We start from the raw sequence: 18231 nt of genomic DNA on the forward strand, positions 1-18231 counted from the left end.
TGGGCTTCCCTCCTACTGAACGGGTGCAGCAGGACAAACTCCTGTCACAGCGAATGGGCGCAACAACACTGCAAGCTTCACTCACACATGGTCTGGCTTCCGACAGCAAAGCAAGCCTCCCAAATTGCACATACTGCACTGTAAAGGGTTAGGCTTTGGACAGCAGAGCTATCCCTCTGCATCACACATACTGGACACCCTGAAGGGCCTCCTCCAGATTGAATTCTATGACAAGACAGGAGGCTCATATTATGCAATACAATCTTTACTCTGAAACCACAGCAGCAAAGAAAATACTTTTACAAACAAAAAAGTTTCCACAACAGAACTAGATAGAGTTCAATGTCAATGTATGGGGAACTCCCCAAACCATCATGGAGGACAGGTCATGCCCTGCAGGGGACCAATGAGCAGGGACCCTCTTCTATATATGTCCATTACTCTAACCCCAACCCCTCTTTTTCTTTGCTGCTGACACCACAGAGCTAAGTCACCCCTTTCAGTTGTGTCTTACATTGTTTGTCAGTAGTAGGCTTTATTAGTTTGAATATGGCATATATGGTAAATATGTGTTAATTACCTTTTATTATAAAGGAATTTGTGTATTTGATACAATGTATCTGGATAGCCGCGTGCGGCCGTTGGTTTCATTTTGGTGTCTTTCAAAAAGAAAATATGTATTATGCTCATACATCCTGTTTCAGCTGAAGCAGTGGTGCAATGGTTGAATTTCGGACTACAGTCCATGAGGTTGTGAGTTCGAGGGAGCTCTCTAATTTATTTCTTCTTTAAAAATTTCTCGCGCTTGTAAACTCAGGTGTTTCTAGTGCATTAATCAACTCGCTCCCGGCGTGCGCGAGAGCAGTGTTGTTTACACTGTTCCCTCTTCATTTCGCCTGTTTGAATTCGTGCCCGTTGACAGATTTATGGTCACCTGGGGATTCCAGGTGCTGCAGGCTTTGGGTTCGGCCTGCCCCTGTGGCTTATGTTTGTAACAAAAGCCTCTGTTTCAGTACTGAGCCAAGTTAGCTCAAATATAGAGCTGCAGGTCTCCCATGCAGGAAGACCCGGGTTCGCGGCCGACCAGCGCATGTTTATTTGTATATTTTAAGATTAGATATTTTAATTGTTATATTTTAAATAATTGTATTTTACAGTGGAGGTATTTGATTGTCACCTTTTTTGCTCAGTTGAGCAGGGATTTCCTAATGGGCATTTGGTTGGTTCATGACTTCTTCAGAAAGATTATAGCACAAACATTTTAATAGTAAAAATGTGGTTTTGTTAAATGTTTGTAATTTCGTATCCCTGGTGACACAACACATTTCCTTACCTTTAGTGCTGGAAAGAAAGAATGTTTACTGATAGACTGTGGGTTTGTTAGGTCAAAGTCTGACCATCCAGCGCAAGAGCCCGATGCACTGCCAGTCTGCAGTTTTATTTTATTTTCTTTGTTTATTTATTCATTTACTTATTTCTTAAGTTATGTGCTTTGCCTTCACTGTAGGTGCCATAAGTTCGGTTTCAGGTTCAGCCTGATTCTATTGCGAGGTTACCCCCTCGTGTACTGCTGATTATCACACCCTGCTCGGACGAGCAGTTGGAGGTGCACTTGCTCAGTGTATCCTACCTTCAACTTGACAGTTTTATTTTGTTTGGGTTATCTTCCCTGGAAAGGTGCAGTCACCTGCTCGGTGGCAAGGTTGCCTGGGGTTTCTGCGAGGGGTCCCCTTGTATACGGCTGTGTCCACACCCTGCTAGGGTGAGCAGTTGAGGTACACTTGCTCAGTGTTTCCTCCCTTAAAGTGGGCAACTTGGGTAATTACATTAACTGGCATGCACCATAACCTGCTCGGTTTCAGGCTCTGCCTGAGTTCTAATGCGAGGTTACCCCCTCGTGTACTGCTGATTATCACGCCCTGCTCGGGCGAGCAGTTGGAGGTGCACTTGCTCAGTGTATTCCTTCCTTAAGGTCGGCAGCTTTGTTTAGGTGCTGCATATGGCTGACGCCATTGTTTGGTCTTGTAGGCGTGCAGTAACCTGCTCGGTTTCAGGCTTCGCCTTGTTCCTACTGCGAGGTGCTCCCTCGTGTACTATTGGTTGCCTCACCCTGCTGGGGTGAGCAGTTGAGGTGCACTTGCTCAGTGTACGCTTTGATAAACAATATGTTTAAGTGTTGACTGGAACACATTTGCGTTTTTTCAGAATTGTCAGTGGCCCAGAAAGCTCAGTGAGTATCAGCTTATATAAGGGCCGGGGATTCGGTCCCCTGTGAGGGCGTAACCCCTCTTCTTTGGATATTTTATATATATTTCATATATTATATATTCTTTATTTATTAAGTGCTTTAAAGAAAAGAGTGTGGAAGTGGTTGTAAACAGACCCATATGGGGTTGTACCTTCCTCTCTAACCATCTCTCTGGTGTTATCATTCATCTTTTAGTTAAAAATTCTGTCACCCTTTACCTTAGTTAGTTTCAGGACAACTCAGTCCTTTCCTTAGGTTTTGATTCCCGACCTCAATTGCTCCACCCAATACCAGTGCTGATTAAGCTACAGTATTTTCTCTCAACATGAGGAAGAATAAAGATGATGCGTTATGCCTCTATTGAGGTCTGTAGGGCTTAAGGCTCTCTTTAGTGGGGACGTTTGTTCTCCCCTACTTTTGTCCCATTGGACATTCCTTATTCTTTTGGTTCTGGTGGAGACAGGGTCAGCTCGAGGGTAACCGTTCAGTTTTTTACATGACAAGTTGAGCAACCATGTTTTACTTGGATGGAGTGTTTGGAAACACTTGATGGTATCAGTTAGACGAGTTGCCAAATAATAACTTGCTGGCGCCTGCCTCATGTTTTTCCTCCCAAAGCTTGGCCTATGGTTCAGCTAACCGTCTAACAGTGTGTTGCAACTTCTCCTCTGCTCGAGGAGTACACGCAGGCTTCTGTACCCTCATGAGCGTTGCTTAACCTCTTTAGAGTGCTGTTTTCATAGCCGTGCTGACCGTTCTGATACAGGTTCCTAATTTTGGAAAGGTCTACATCAGTCTTTTATCCTGCTGAGATCGATAAGTGAACACCTCACACCACACAACGCTCGTAGTAGTGTTAAGCACCACTCATATACCTGAGGGTTCGTAGTACTGTATAAGTACTGTTTTGCTATGGACAATGTGCTTAGTTTTTCCTTCCCCTGATTCCCTTAGTGGCCAGTCAGCCTCACATGAATACAGTGACTCAGACCTCAGGGTTGGAGGGGACAGTGGTCCCAGATTTCTTCTCAACCTTGCATTTACAGGGCATTGGTAATTATCCAGAGTTCTTTCCCCCTCATTCCCCTTCCTGCCATCCTTGGGGGAGATTGCATCATAATATTACACATCTGGGAGTATCCAATGGTTTCAGTTTTTTCGTTTTTACAGGAGTTCTGGCGGGTGACCAGTGCAGACTCGCACTGAGCATTTCCCTCCCGTCTGTTAATTTCCTTTGTGCTAATCTCTGGTATTTCAATAAGTTAACTGGAGTCTGTCCAGTCAGGGGATTGGTTAGAGGCGCTAGTGGGTATTTATTTCTCTTAACGGTGTAAAGCGGGGCTTTAATGTGGTCCTCAGGGTAGTTTTCTTTCTGGATTGCAAGGTTTTTCCTTTGGATAAGTGGGGGAGGTTTCTCCTCTTTTGGGAAGGCTCAATATCCCTTGGTGGGATAGAGGGGTCTGGGAGTGATACTATCCCCCATCCACGTTATGACCCTCTATCACGATGCGTTCCAGAGTCTATACATTAACTTTCAGACGGTGTCTGCCGCTACGATTACCAGAGTGCTGGGATATATATTTGGTTGATGACTTGATTATCATAGTCACCTGCATGGCAGGTGGACCTTTGGGGTTTTCACAAGAGTTTGTTTGCAGTAAGGTGCCAGCTCAGGGTGCTGTGAGCTTCAAAGATCTGCAAATTGGCTGAAATATAGGTTGGACCTCTTCTGGTGTACACCTTCAGTTTAACCATTTAGTGATCAGTTCTTTGCAGTTTAGAGTCTTGCTAAGATTTTGGAAATTTGGTGTCCTCCTTCGGTTACTTTTGATCCGCTAGGGGATTTATCACCAGGGAGGAGGGATCAAGGTTCAAGCACAGGGCATACCTACAAAGGAGTTTAGATATCACTATAATGATAGTGATTGGATGTCGGATACATTTTTTCTTCTTGCCAAGTTTGGCCTCTTAAGGATCAGGTTTATAATATCTGCCTTTTGTCATGGTAGCAGAGTCCTTCTTCAAGAGTTCGGGAGGTCTGAGGGTCTCCGTGTTGGCGGTTTGACGGGTTAGCTTCTCAGGTGGGGCCCTCTCTTCCATTCTGCTTCTGCCTCCAGAAGACTTCCCTCCTTAGTATACACATATGTCTGAAGACAATTGTAGATTAATTCTATTGCTTTTCAGCTCCGCTCAGGATGGATTGTCCTATTACAAAATTTATAAAAATGATTTTTTACTCCCATTTTACCCTTTTGAAGATTTGTCTTTCCCTCTTGGTTCCCCAGTGTAGTTCTGTGACATGCCCTGTTTCTAATGCGATATCTTCCTTTAATGCATGGGATGGAACCTATAAGACTTTCACCCCTATGGGGTACTTTTCTTTATCTCCAGGAGAGCTAGGTGTTTGTTTTCATTGGTTTGCTTTCTAGGTCCCCAAAAATGTAACGAATTTAAGTGTTTTGAATATTTGATTGAACAACATAGGTGTTTATTTCAGATGGTTTTGTCCTAACCTATTAGTATAGGAAAACTTTGTTCAATGTTTTCCCCTCTTTTAACCAGTTGGTTTTGGTGGCCTGTAAGGAACGCTGGATTTGGCACATTCCTGTTTTTCTTGCAGTGGATTTGACTTTGCCTTATAAGACAGCTTTTTGGGCAATCTAGTCTTGGGCAATTCTCTGATTGGTCAACAGATTGATTTAATGAAAGCATTTAAAAAATGTTTCCTTTCCTATTATTTTATTATATTATCTATTATATTGGATCATTTTGTACGTACTAATGAGATGCAAGGGCTTTGAACTTGCATAATATGAGCCTCCTGTCTTGTCATAGAATGACTAATCCCCCACACTAACGTGAGATGGGGGTTTAGATTCTATTAAAGACAAGGAGGCGATTATTATCCCTCCCACCCACCCTGAATATGATATGATATGATATGACAATTGTGACACGCATGTACACAGGTGGTTCAAGTGAGAACATTCTTTGGTTTGTTGTTCTTCCCAACCACCCACCCTTCTTGCTTGTTGTTCTTACAGGTACGAGTTGAGGTTCTGCTCAGGAGTGTGGATCGCAGTTACAAGTTCTGGAGTGCGTGATTTCGGCCACGAGTTGAGGTTCTCATCAGGAGTGTGGCTCGCAGTTACAAGTTGTGGAGTGCGTGATTTTGGATGAGAAGTCCTATCCAGAAGAACTTCGGCATAGATTCAGGCTGCGGGAAGGTGGAGATCTCCAGTTTCGATGGATTCTTTCTCCGCGCTACGCAGTTCAACCGTTTCATTGGACTTCTGGTGCAAGACAGCTGCAGAAAGAGGGGTTGGGGTTAGAGTAATGGACATATATAGAAGAGGGTCCCTGCTCATTGGTCCCCTGCAGGGCATGACCTGTCCTCCATGATGGTTTGGGGAGTTCCCCATACATTGACATTGAACTCTATCTAGTTCTGTTGTGGAAACTTTTTTGTTTGTAAAAGTATTTTCTTTGCTGCTGTGGTTTCAGAGTAAAGATTGTATTGCATAATAATCGCCTCCTTGTCTTTAATAGAATCTAAACCCCCATCTCACGTTAGTGTGGGGGATTAGTCATTGTTACTGGATCGCCGTCCTATCCCCCTGCCCCAAACCTCTCCCATTGACTGTCAGCATGCTTCTCCTTACCTTCCTGCAGATACAGCACCCCTCTAGGCCTAACGGATGGCACACCAAGCTTCACGGGGCACTTTAAGGTATTCAGTCTCCACCTTTTATCTGTCCTGCTCCTCATTTCACCACGAAGAACCACTGGCAGTATTTCAACATAATTTTGAAACTGAAGTTATGGAACAGCTACAAAACCAGGGAAATGGCGCAGCAGGGGAATTCATTCCATTTCATTCTGTCCTTTGGCTGTGTGCGCAGTGTCAGAAGAGTTTGAGGACTGCAGAAGACACTGGAATAGATTTCTGGGCGAAAGCGCCAGAGATTCTGGCCCCTGCCCCGATCGCCTTACAAACGCCTTACAAACGCCTGGCGGGCTTTGCCCTGGCGGGCAAATGTCTGAGTTGGACACTCAGTGCAGTACCTGAGCAAATTAGAGTGAGGTTTCACTCAGGGACAAGCCTGCCAACCTATGTACTATGGCAGCTGAATGGGGGCATGGGGTCCTCATGTCTCAGGGATCTGCTTCTCTTATCCAAAACATCTTGCCTCCCATCAGCCTTAGCCCCTAGCATATGGTAATGAGTGGAGTCTCTACACTTCCCCCGTTGCACATTTGTCGATTCCCAGAGCTCTGTGGCAGACAGGGTAAATGTATCTATGTGTGAGAGAGAGAGGGAGCCAGATAGAGAGAGAGAAAGAGAGAGAGAGAGGGGGGGAGCAGGCTCTGACAGTCACAATGAGAGAAAAGTGCAGTTGCATCCCCTCAAGCACTCCCCTGCACCCATCAACACAACAGCAAAGTTAGCTTGCATGTTCCCCGTTCTCCCCACTATGCCCACCCACCCACCCTCCTCTCTTTCAGGACTTGCAGAGTGCCTAGAGACCCTGGAAATGATGGCAGCGGAGCATGGTACAAACACAAATATCAAAATAGAACTATTCCCCTACTGTCTACAAAACCAAGGAACTACTTCACCTTTGTTTTTTTCCACTTCACATTACAAGAGAAAGACGTCCTTCGTTGGCCCTTTTTACGCACTACCATTCGGTTTACACATTTCATCCTGTTGAGTCTCCCAGTCGGCAAGAGCTATATATTTGGGTGGGTGATCCCAATGAAGTCAATGGAAATAGAGAAGGTGTTAGAACGGTGATGATTGTGTGCTGCAAGTGTCTTTCCCTTGAAGTCCATAGATATCATGGCCTTGACTAGGGGGTGGTCGAAGTGGCCGATAATTTGCTCAGCAGAAAAAATGCAGAATTTTGGGCAAATTCTGCCACTTCGCCTGCTCTGCCCACAGAGAGAAATTGCCAATTTCAGGCTTTTTCTCCCTGAAATTCGGTTTTTTATGGGAAATGTTTTTTGGTGGCCACAAGAAGTTTCAGACTGAAAACAGATAGTTTGTGAAAAAAACACCATTTCAGATGGTTTGCCAGAAGACATTGATTTTTTCCATTAAATTTTGTTTTAGCGGTCAAAAACATGATATTTCAGGGAAAAAACACATTTCAGGAAGCAAAATGTGCATAGAAAATTGGCACAACAGCTGAAAAATGTCCCTGCAGACAGAACAGAGCTGGAGGCGAATTTAGGCAATATCGTTCCACCAGTAGTGAGGGTAACTTTGCCCACCCCTAGCCTTGACTAGGGGACTGAAAATGAATCTACAGGGACTGGCCACAAAGTCCAGATGAGGGTGTATTAAGAGCTATGCTTTTTCCTTTCTTATTGGTGCTTTTGTTTTCACACCTTAACCTACCTTTCTTCAGTGCAGTGTCTGGGCCCTGTTTTTCACATGTTCTGTTTTTGAGCCCAGTCACAGGCCTCAGAGAAGGCCGGTGCCCTTTGAGGCCTGAATGCTTCCTCCGCCAGTAGCAGGGCCCCAGGGCTTCTGACAGCAGCAAGGGCCCTGTGAGGAGTGGCCTCGAGCGGTCGGGTGGGCTCAGCTGAGCCACCTCCACTGGCCTGGGTCCTGTTCCTGGGGCTCCCAGCTCTGTCTGCCTTGACCTCTCCATGCCCCCTGCTCCAGGGCTCACCTGCTGCCGTCGCCGTGCCAACGGAACCCTCAGGCTGGGCAGAGCATTGTGAAATGACAGCCTCCCCTCCCCCGCGGGGGCCTGGGCCCAGGGCTGGGAGCTTGCAAGGCAAAGACACACCTCAGCTCAGCTTCTCCTGAGCTGCTCCAGAGCTCGACCCCCCGGGGCCCCAGGGCTGGGGCTCAGAGCAGGGAAGGGCGTTTTATTGGGATGTCCTTTCCTTCTTGATGATTCCTACAAACCGTTTTAAGCTCTGTACATATAGAAAAGCAACATGTGTCATGCCATTTAGGACATGCTGTTCACATGTCTAGCTCCACAAAAACCCTCCTCAGCATATTTCCGAGGCATCAAGGATGAACCAAGAAAAGTGCAGGGCCCTGACAAATCTGCTTCACTGTCCCAGCTTTAACAGACATCTGAGTGTCACACTACATGGCCGGTCCTGCCAGGGCAACAGCAGGGGAAGCTTCACTCACACAGTGCTACAGCATGGGCTTCCCTCCTACTGAACGGGTGCAGCAGGACAAACTCCTGTCACAGCGAATGGGCGCAATAACACTGCAAGCTTCACTCACACATGGTCTGGCTTCCGACAGCAAAGCAAGCCTCCCAAATTGCACATACTGCACTGTAAAGGGTTAGGCTTTGGACAGCAGAGCTATCCCTCTGCATCACACATACTGGACACCCTGAAGGGCCTCCTCCAGATTGAATTGTTACTGGATCGCCGTCCTATCCCCCTGCCCCAAACCTCTCCCATTGACTGTCAGCATGCTTCTCCTTACCTTCCTGCAGATACAGCACCCCTCTAGGCCTAACGGATGGCACACCAAGCTTCACGGGGCACTTTAAGGTATTCAGTCTCCACCTTTTATCTGTCCTGCTCCTCATTTCACCACGAAGAACCACTGGCAGTATTTCAACATAATTTTGAAACTGAAGTTATGGAACAGCTACAAAACCAGGGGAATGGCGCGGCAAGGGATTTCATTCCATTTCATTCTGTCCTTTGGCTGTGTGCGCAGTGTCAGAAGAGTTTGAGGACTGCAGAAGACACTGGAATAGATTTCTGGGCGAAAGCGCCAGAGATTCTGGCCCCTGCCCCGATCGCCTTACAAACGCCTTACAAACGCCTGGCGGGCTTTGCCCTGGCGGGCAAATGTCTGAGTTGGACACTCAGCGCAGTACCTGAGCAAATTAGAGTGAGGTTTCACTCAGGGACAAGCCTGCCAACCTATGTACTATGGCAGCTGAATGGGGGCATGGGGTCCTCATGTCTCAGGGATCTGCTTCTCTTATCCAAAACATCTTGCCTCCCATCAGCCTTAGCACCTAGCATATGGTAATGAGTGGAGTCTCTACACTTCCCCCGTTGCACATTTGTCAATTCCCAGAGCTCTGTTGCAGACAGGGTAAATGTATCTATGTGTGAGAGAGAGAGGGAGCCAGATAGAGAGAGAGAAAGAGAGAGAGAGAGGGGGGAGCAGGCTCTGACAGTCACAATGAGAGAAAAGTGCAGTTGCATCCCCTCAAGCACTCCCCTGCACCCATCAACACAACAGCAAAGTTAGCTTGCATGTTCCCCGTTCTCCCCACTATGCCCACCCACCCACCCTCCTCTCTTTCAGGACTTGCAGAGTGCCTAGAGACCCTGGAAATGATGGCAGCGGAGCATGGTACAAACACAAATATCAAAATAGAACTATTCCCCTACTGTCTACAAAACCAAGGAACTACTTCACCTTTGTTTTTTTCCACTTCACATTACAAGAGAAAGACGTCCTTCGTTGGCCCTTTTTACGCACTACCATTCGGTTTACACATTTCATCCTGTTGAGTCTCCCAGTCGGCAAGAGCTATATATTTGGGTGGGTGATCCCAATGAAGTCAATGGAAATAGAGAAGGTGTTAGAACGGTGATGATTGTGTGCTGCAAGTGTCTTTCCCTTGAAGTCCATAGATATCATGGCCTTGACTAGGGGGTGGTCGAAGTGGCCGATAATTTGCTCAGCAGAAAAAATGCAGAATTTTGGGCAAATTCTGCCACTTCGCCTGCTCTGCCCACAGAGAGAAATTGCCAATTTCAGGCTTTTTCTCCCTGAAATTCGGTTTTTTATGGGAAATGTTTTTTGGTGGCCACAAGAAGTTTCAGACTGAAAACAGATAGTTTGTGAAAAAAACACCATTTCAGATGGTTTGCCAGAAGACATTGATTTTTTCCATTAAATTTTGTTTTAGCGGTCAAAAACATGATATTTCAGGGAAAAAACACATTTCAGGAAGCAAAATGTGCATAGAAAATTGGCACAACAGCTGAAAAATGTCCCTGCAGACAGAACAGAGCTGGAGGCGAATTTAGGCAATATCGTTCCACCAGTAGTGAGGGTAACTTTGCCCACCCCTAGCCTTGACTAGGGGACTGAAAATGAATCTACAGGGACTGGCCACAAAGTCCAGATGAGGGTGTATTAAGAGCTATGCTTTTTCCTTTCTTATTGGTGCTTTTGTTTTCACACCTTAACCTACCTTTCTTCAGTGCAGTGTCTGGGCCCTGTTTTTCACATGTTCTGTTTTTGAGCCCAGTCACAGGCCTCAGAGAAGGCCGGTGCCCTTTGAGGCCTGAATGCTTCCTCCGCCAGTAGCAGGGCCCCAGGGCTTCTGACAGCAGCAAGGGCCCTGTGAGGAGTGGCCTCGAGCGGTCGGGTGGGCTCAGCTGAGCCACCTCCACTGGCCTGGGTCCTGTTCCTGGGGCTCCCAGCTCTGTCTGCTTTGACCTCTCCATGCCCCCTGCTCCAGGGCTCACCTGCTGCCGTCGCCGTGCCAACGGAACCCTCAGGCTGGGCAGAGCATTGTGAAATGACAGCCTCCCCTCCTCCGCCGGGGCCTGGGCCCAGGGCTGGGAGCTTGCAAGGCAAAGACACACCTCAGCTCAGCTTCTCCTGAGCTGCTCCAGAGCTCGACCCCCCGGGGCCCCAGGGCTGGGGCTCAGAGCAGGGAAGGGCGTTTTATTGGAATGTCCTTTCCTTCTTGATGATTCCTACAAACCGTTTTAAGCTCTGTACATATAGAAAAGCAACATGTGTCATGCCATTTGGGACATGCTGTTCACATGTCTAGCTCCACAAAAACCCTCCTCAGCATATTTCCGAGGCATCAAGGATGAACCAAGAAAAGTGCAGGGTCCTGACAAATCTGCTTCACTGTCCCAGCTTTAACAGACATCTGAGGGTCACACTACATGGCCGGTCCTGCCAGGGCAACAGCAGGGGAAGCTTCACTCACACAGTGCTACAGCATGGGCTTCCCTCCTACTGAACGGGTGCAGCAGGACAAACTCCTGTCACAGCGAATGGGCGCAACAACACTGCACGCTTCACTCACACATGGTCTGGCTTCCGACAGCAAAGCAAGCCTCCCAAATTGCACATACTGCACTGTAAAGGGTTAGGCTTTGGACAGCAGAATTATCCATCTGCATCACACATACTGGACACCCTGAAGGGCCTCCTCCAGATTGAATTGTTACTGGATCGCCGTCCTATCCCCCTGCCCCAAACCTCTCCCATTGACTGTCAGCATGCTTCTCCTTACCTTCCTGCAGATACAGCACCCCTCTAGGCCTAACGGATGGCACACCAAGCTTCACGGGGCACTTTAAGGTATTCAGTCTCCACCTTTTATCTGTCCTGCTCCTCATTTCACCACGAAGAACCACTGGCAGTATTTCAACATAATTTTGAAACTGAAGTTATGGAACAGCTACAAAACCAGGGGAATGGCGCGGCAGGGGATTTCATTCCATTTCATTCTGTCCTTTGGCTGTGTGCGCAGTGTCAGAAGAGTTTGAGGACTGCAGAAGACACTGGAATAGATTTCTGGGCGAAAGCGCCAGAGATTCTGGCCCCTGCCCCGATCGCCTTACAAACGCCTTACAAACGCCTGGCGGGCTTTGCCCTGGCGGGCAAATGTCTGAGTTGGACACTCAGCGCAGTACCTGAGCAAATTAGAGTGAGGTTTCACTCAGGGACAAGCCTGCCAACCTATGTACTATGGCAGCTGAATGGGGGCATGGGGTCCTCATGTCTCAGGGATCTGCTTCTCTTATCCAAAACATCTTGCCTCCCATGAGCCTTAGCCCCTAGCATATGGTAATGAGTGGAGTCTCTACACTTCCCCCGTTGCACATTTGTCGATTCCCAGAGCTCTGTGGCAGACAGGGTAAATGTATCTATGTGTGAGAGAGAGAGGGAGCCAGATAGAGAGAGAGAAAGAGAGAGAGAGAGGGGGGGGAGCAGGCTCTGACAGTCACAATGAGAGAAAAGTGCAGTTGCATCCCCTCAAGCACTCCCCTGCACCCATCAACACAACAGCAAAGTTAGCTTGCAGGTTCCCCGTTCTCCCCACTATGCCCACCCACCCACCCTCCTCTCTTTCAGGACTTGCAGAGTGCCTAGAGACCCTGGAAATGATGGCAGCGGAGCATGGTACAAACACAAATATCAAAATAGAACTATTCCCCTACTGTCTACAAAACCAAGGAACTACTTCACCTTTGTTTTTTTCCACTTCACATTACAAGAGAAAGACGTCCTTCGTTGGCCCTTTTTACGCACTACCATTCGGTTTACACATTTCATCCTGTTGAGTCTCCCAGTCGGCAAGAGCTATATATTTGGGTGGGTGATCCCAATGAAGTCAATGGAAATAGAGAAGGTGTTAGAACGGTGATGATTGTGTGCTGCAAGTGTCTTTCCCTTGAAGTCCATAGATATCATGGCCTTGACTAGGGGGTGGTCGAAGTGGCCGATAATTTGCTCAGCAGAAAAAATGCAGAATTTTGGGCAAATTCTGCCACTTCGCCTGCTCTGCCCACAGAGAGAAATTGCCAATTTCAGGCTTTTTCTCCCTGAAATTCGGTTTTTAATGGGAAATGTTTTTTGGTGGCCACAAGAAGTTTCAGACTGAAAACAGATAGTTTGTGAAAAAAACACCATTTCAGATGGTTTGCCAGAAGACATTGATTTTTTCCATTAAATTTTGTTTTAGCGGTCAAAAACATGATATTTCAGGGAAAAAACACATTTCAGGAAGCAAAATGTGCATAGAAAATTGGCACAACAGATGAAAAATGTCCCTGCAGACAGAACAGAGCTGGAGGCAAATTTAGGCAATATCGTTCCACCAGTAGTGAGGGTAACTTTGCCCACCCCTAGCCTTGACTAGGGGACTGAAAATGAATCTACAGGGACTGGCCACAAAGTCCAGATGAGGGTGTATTAAGAGCTATGCTTTTTCCTTTCTTATTGGTGCTTTTGTTTTCACACCTTAACCTACCTTTCTTCAGTGCAGTGTCTGGGCCCTGTTTTTCACATGTTCTGTTTTTGAGCCCAGTCACAGGCCTCAGAGAAGGCCGGTGCCCTTTGAGGCCTGAATGCTTCCTCCGCCAGTAGCAGGGCCCCAGGGCTTCTGACAGCAGCAAGGGCCCTGTGAGGAGTGGCCTCGAGCGGTCGGGTGGGCTCAGCTGAGCCACCTCCACTGGCCTGGGTCCTGTTCCTGGGGCTCCCAGCTCTGTCTGCTTTGACCTCTCCATGCCCCCTGCTCCAGGGCTCACCTGCTGCCGTCGCCGTGCCAACGGAACCCTCAGGCTGGGCAGAGCATTGTGAAATGACAGCCTCCCCTCCCCCGCCGGGGCCTGGGCCCAGGGCTGGGAGCTTGCAAGGCAAAGACACACCTCAGCTCAGCTTCTCCTGAGCTGCTCCAGAGCTCGACCCCCTGGGGCCCCAGGGCTGGGGCTCAGAGCAGGGAAGGGCGTTTTATTGGAATGTCCTTTCCTTCTTGATGATTCCTACAAACCGTTTTAAGCTCTGTACATATAGAAAAGCAACATGTGTCATGCCATTTGGGACATGCTGTTCACATGTCTAGCTCCACTAAAACCCTCCTCAGCATATTTCCGAGGCATCAAGGATGAACCAGGAACAGTGCAGGGCCCTGACAAATCTGCTTCACTGTCCCAGCTTTAACAGACATCTGAGTGTCACACTACATGGCAGGTCCTGCCAGGGCAACAGCAGGGGAAGCTTCACTCACACAGTGCTACAGCATGGGCTTCCCTCCTAGTGAACGGGTGCAGCAGGGCAAACTCCTGTCACAGAGAATGGGCACAACCACACTGCAAGCTTCATTCACACATGGTCTGGCTTCCGACAGCAAAGCAAGCCTCCTACATTGCACATACTGCACTGTAAAGCGTTAGTGTTTGGACAGCAGAGCTATCCCTCTGCATCGCACATACTGGACACCCTGAAGGGCCTCCTCCAGATTGAATTGTTACTGGATCGCCGTCCTATCCCCCTGCCCCAAACCTCTCCCATTGACTGTCAGCATGCTTCTCCTTACCTTCCTGCAGATACAGCACCCCTCTAGGCCTAACGGATGGCACACCAAGCTTCACGGGGCACTTTAAGGTATTCAGTCTCCACCTTTTATCTGTCCTGCTCCTCATTTCACCACGAAGAACCACTGGCAGTATTTCAACATCATTTTGAAACTGAAGTTATGGAACAGCTACAAAACCAGGGGAATGGCGCGGCAGGGGATTTCATTCCATTTCATTCTGTCCTTTGGCTGTGTGTGCGCAGTGTCAGAAGAGTTTGAGGACTGCAGAAGACACTGGAATAGATTTCTGGGCGAAAGCGCCAGAGATTCTGGCCCCTGCCCCGATCGCCTTACAAACGCCTTACAAACGCCTTACAAACGCCTGGCGGGCTTTGCCCTGGCGGGCAAATGTCTGAGTTGGACACTCAGCGCAGTACCTGAGGAAATTAGAGTGAGGTTTGACTCAGGGACAAGCCTGCCAACCTATGTACTATGGCAGCTGAATGGGGGCATGGGGTCCTCATGTCTCAGGGATCTGCTTCTCTTATCCAAAACATCTTGCCTCCCATCAGCCTTAGCCCCTAGCATATGGTAATGAGTGGAGTCTCTACACTTCCCCCGTTGCACATTTGTCGATTCCCAGAGCTCTGTAGCAGACAGGGTAAATGTATCTATGTGTGAGAGAGAGAGGGAGCCAGATAGAGAGAGAGAAAGAGAGAGAGAGGGGGGGGAGCAGGCTCTGACAGTCACAATGAGAGAAAAGTGCAGTTGCATCCCCTCAAGCACTCCCCTGCACCCATCAACACAACAGCAAAGTTAGCTTGCAGGTTCCCCGTTCTCCCCACTATGCCCACCCACCCACCCTCCTCTCTTTCAGGACTTGCAGAGTGCCTAGAGACCCTGGAAATGATGGCAGCGGAGCATGGTACAAACACAAATATCAAAATAGAACTATTCCCCTACTGTCTACAAAACCAAGGAACTACTTCACCTTTGTTTTTTTCCACTTCACATTACAAGAGAAAGACGTCCTTCGTTGGCCCTTTTTACGCACTACCATTCGGTTTACACATTTCATCCTGTTGAGTCTCCCAGTCGGCAAGAGCTATATATTTGGGTGGGTGATCCCAATGAAGTCAATGGAAATAGAGAAGGTGTTAGAACGGTGATGATTGTGTGCTGCAAGTGTCTTTCCCTTGAAGTCCATAGATATCATGGCCTTGACTAGGGGGTGCTCGAAGTGGCCGATAATTTGCTCAGCAGAAAAAATGCAGAATTTTGGGCAAATTCTGCCACTTCGCCTGCTCTGCCCACAGAGAGAAATTGCCAATTTCAGGCTTTTTCTCCCTGAAATTCGGTTTTTTATGGGAAATGTTTTTTGGTGGCCACAAGAAGTTTCAGACTGAAAACAGATAGTTTGTGAAAAAAACACCATTTCAGATGGTTTGCCAGAAGACATTGATTTTTTCCATTAAATTTTGTTTTAGCGGTCAAAAACATGATATTTCAGGGAAAAAACACATTTCAGGAAGCAAAATGTGCATAGAAAATTGGCACAACAGCTGAAAAATGTCCCTGCAGACAGAACAGAGCTGGAGGCGAATTTAGGCAATATCGTTCCACCAGTAGTGAGGGTAACTTTGCCCACCCCTAGCCTTGACTAGGGGACTGAAAATGAATCTACAGGGACTGGCCACAAAGTCCAGATGAGGGTGTATTAAGAGCTATGCTTTTTCCTTTCTTATTGGTGCTTTTGTTTTCACACCTTAACCTACCTTTCTTCAGTGCAGTGTCTGGGCCCTGTTTTTCACATGTTCTGTTTTTGAGCCCAGTCACAGGCCTCAGAGAAGGCCGGTGCCCTTTGAGGCCTGAATGCTTCCTCCGCCAGTAGCAGGGCCCCAGGGCTTCTGACAGCAGCAGAGGCCCTGTAAGGAGTGGCCTCGAGCGATCAGGTGGGCTCAGCTGAGCCACCTCCACTGGCCTGGGTCCTGTTCCTGGGGCTCCCAGCTCTGTCTGCCTTGACCTCTCCATGCCCCCTGCTCCAGGGCTCACCTGCTGCCGTCGCCGTGCCAACGGAACCCTCAGGCTGGGCAGAGCATTGTGAAATGACAGCCTCCCCTCCCCCGCCGGGGCCTGGGCCCAGGGCTGGGAGCTTGCAAGGCAAAGACACACCTCAGCTCAGCTTCTCCTGAGCTGCTCCAGAGCTCGACCCCCCGGGGCCCCGGGGCCCCAGGGCTGGGGCTCAGAGCAGGAAAGGGCGTTTTATTGGAATGTCCTTTCCTTCTTGATGATTCCTACAAACCGTTTTAAGCTCTGTACATATAGAAAAGCAACATGTGTCATGCCATTTGGGACATGCTGTTCACATGTCTAGCTCCACTAAAACCCTCCTCAGCATATTTCCGAGGCATCAAGGATGAACCAGGAACAGTGCACGGCCCTGACAAATCTGCTTCACTGTCCCAGCTTTAACAGACATCTGAGTGTCACACTACATGGCAGGTCCTGCCAGGGCAACAGCAGGGGAAGCTTCACTCACACAGTGCTACAGCATGGGCTTCCCTCCTAGTGAACGGGTGCAGCAGGGCAAACTCCTGTCACAGAGAATGGGCGCAACCACACTGCAAGCTTCATTCACACATGGTCTGGCTTCCGACAGCAAAGCAAGCCTCCTACATTGCACATACTGCACTGTAAAGCGTTAGTCTTTGGACAGCAGAGCTATCCCTCTGCATCGCACATACTGGACACTCTGAAGGGCCTCCTCCAGATTGAATTGTTACTGGATCGCCGTCCTATCCCCCTGCCCCAAACCTCTCCCATTGACTGTCAGCATGCTTCTCCTTACCTTCCTGCAGATACAGCACCCCTCTAGGCCTAACGGATGGCACACCAAGCTTCACGGGGCACTTTAAGGTATTCAGTCTCCACCTTTTATCTGTCCTGCTCCTCATTTCACCACGAAGAACCACTGGCAGTATTTCAACATCATTTTGAAACTGAAGTTATGGAACAGCTACAAAACCAGGGGAATGGCGCGGCAGGGGATTTCATTCCATCTCATTCTGTCCTTTGGCTGTGTGTGCGCAGTGTCAGAAGAGTTTGAGGACTGCAGAAGACACTGGAATAGATTTCTGGGCGAAAGCGCCAGAGATTCTGGCCCCTGCCCCGATCGCCTTACAAACGCCTTACAAACGCCTGGCGGGCAAATGTCTGAGTTGGACACTCAGCGCAGTACCTGAGGAAATTAGAGTGAGGTTTGACTCAGGGACAAGCCTGCCAACCTATGTACTATGGCAGCTGAATGGGGGCATGGGGTCCTCATGTCTCAGGGATCTGCTTCTCTTATCCAAAACATCTTGCCTCCCATCAGCCTTAGCACCTAGCATATGGTAATGAGTGGAGTCTCTACACTTCCCCCGTTGCACATTTGTCAATTCCCAGAGCTCTGTTGCAGACAGGGTAAATGTATCTATGTGTGAGAGAGAGAGGGAGCCAGATAGAGAGAGAGAAAGAGAGAGAGAGGGGGGGGGAGCAGGCTCTGACAGTCACAATGAGAGAAAAGTGAAGTTGCATCCCCTCAAGCACTCCCCTGCACCCATCAACACAACAGCAAAGTTAGCTTGCATGTTCCCCGTTCTCCCCACTAACCTCACCCAAACCCACCCTCCTCTCTTTCAGGACTTGCAGAGTGCCTAGAGACCCTGGAAATGATGGCAGCGGAGCATGGTACAAACACAAATATCAACATAGAACTATTCCCCTACTGTCTACAAAACCAAGGAACTACTTCACCTTTGTTTTTTTCCACTTCACATTACAAGAGAAAGACGTCCTTCGTTGGCCCTTTTTACGCACTACCATTCGCTTTACACATTTCATCCTGTTGAGTCTCCCAGTCGGCAAGAGCTCTATATTTGG

The 18231-nt window shown here is 48.2% G+C and overlaps 1 long non-coding RNA gene across 1 annotated transcript; it reads left to right on the forward strand.

The window, feature by feature from the left end:
- Positions 1-470: 470 nt before the first annotated feature.
- Positions 471-5776, forward strand: LOC138557986 (uncharacterized). The gene is made up of 2 exons (XR_011298149.1): positions 471-561; positions 5293-5776. It is a non-coding gene; the product is annotated as an uncharacterized lncRNA (long non-coding RNA).
- Positions 5777-18231: the final 12455 nt, after the last annotated feature.

This window comes from Ambystoma mexicanum, unplaced genomic scaffold, assembly GCF_040938575.1.
Source record: "Ambystoma mexicanum isolate Mex_15411 unplaced genomic scaffold, UKY_AmexF1_1 Mex_scaf27, whole genome shotgun sequence".
Taxonomy (NCBI): domain Eukaryota; kingdom Metazoa; phylum Chordata; class Amphibia; order Caudata; family Ambystomatidae; genus Ambystoma; species Ambystoma mexicanum.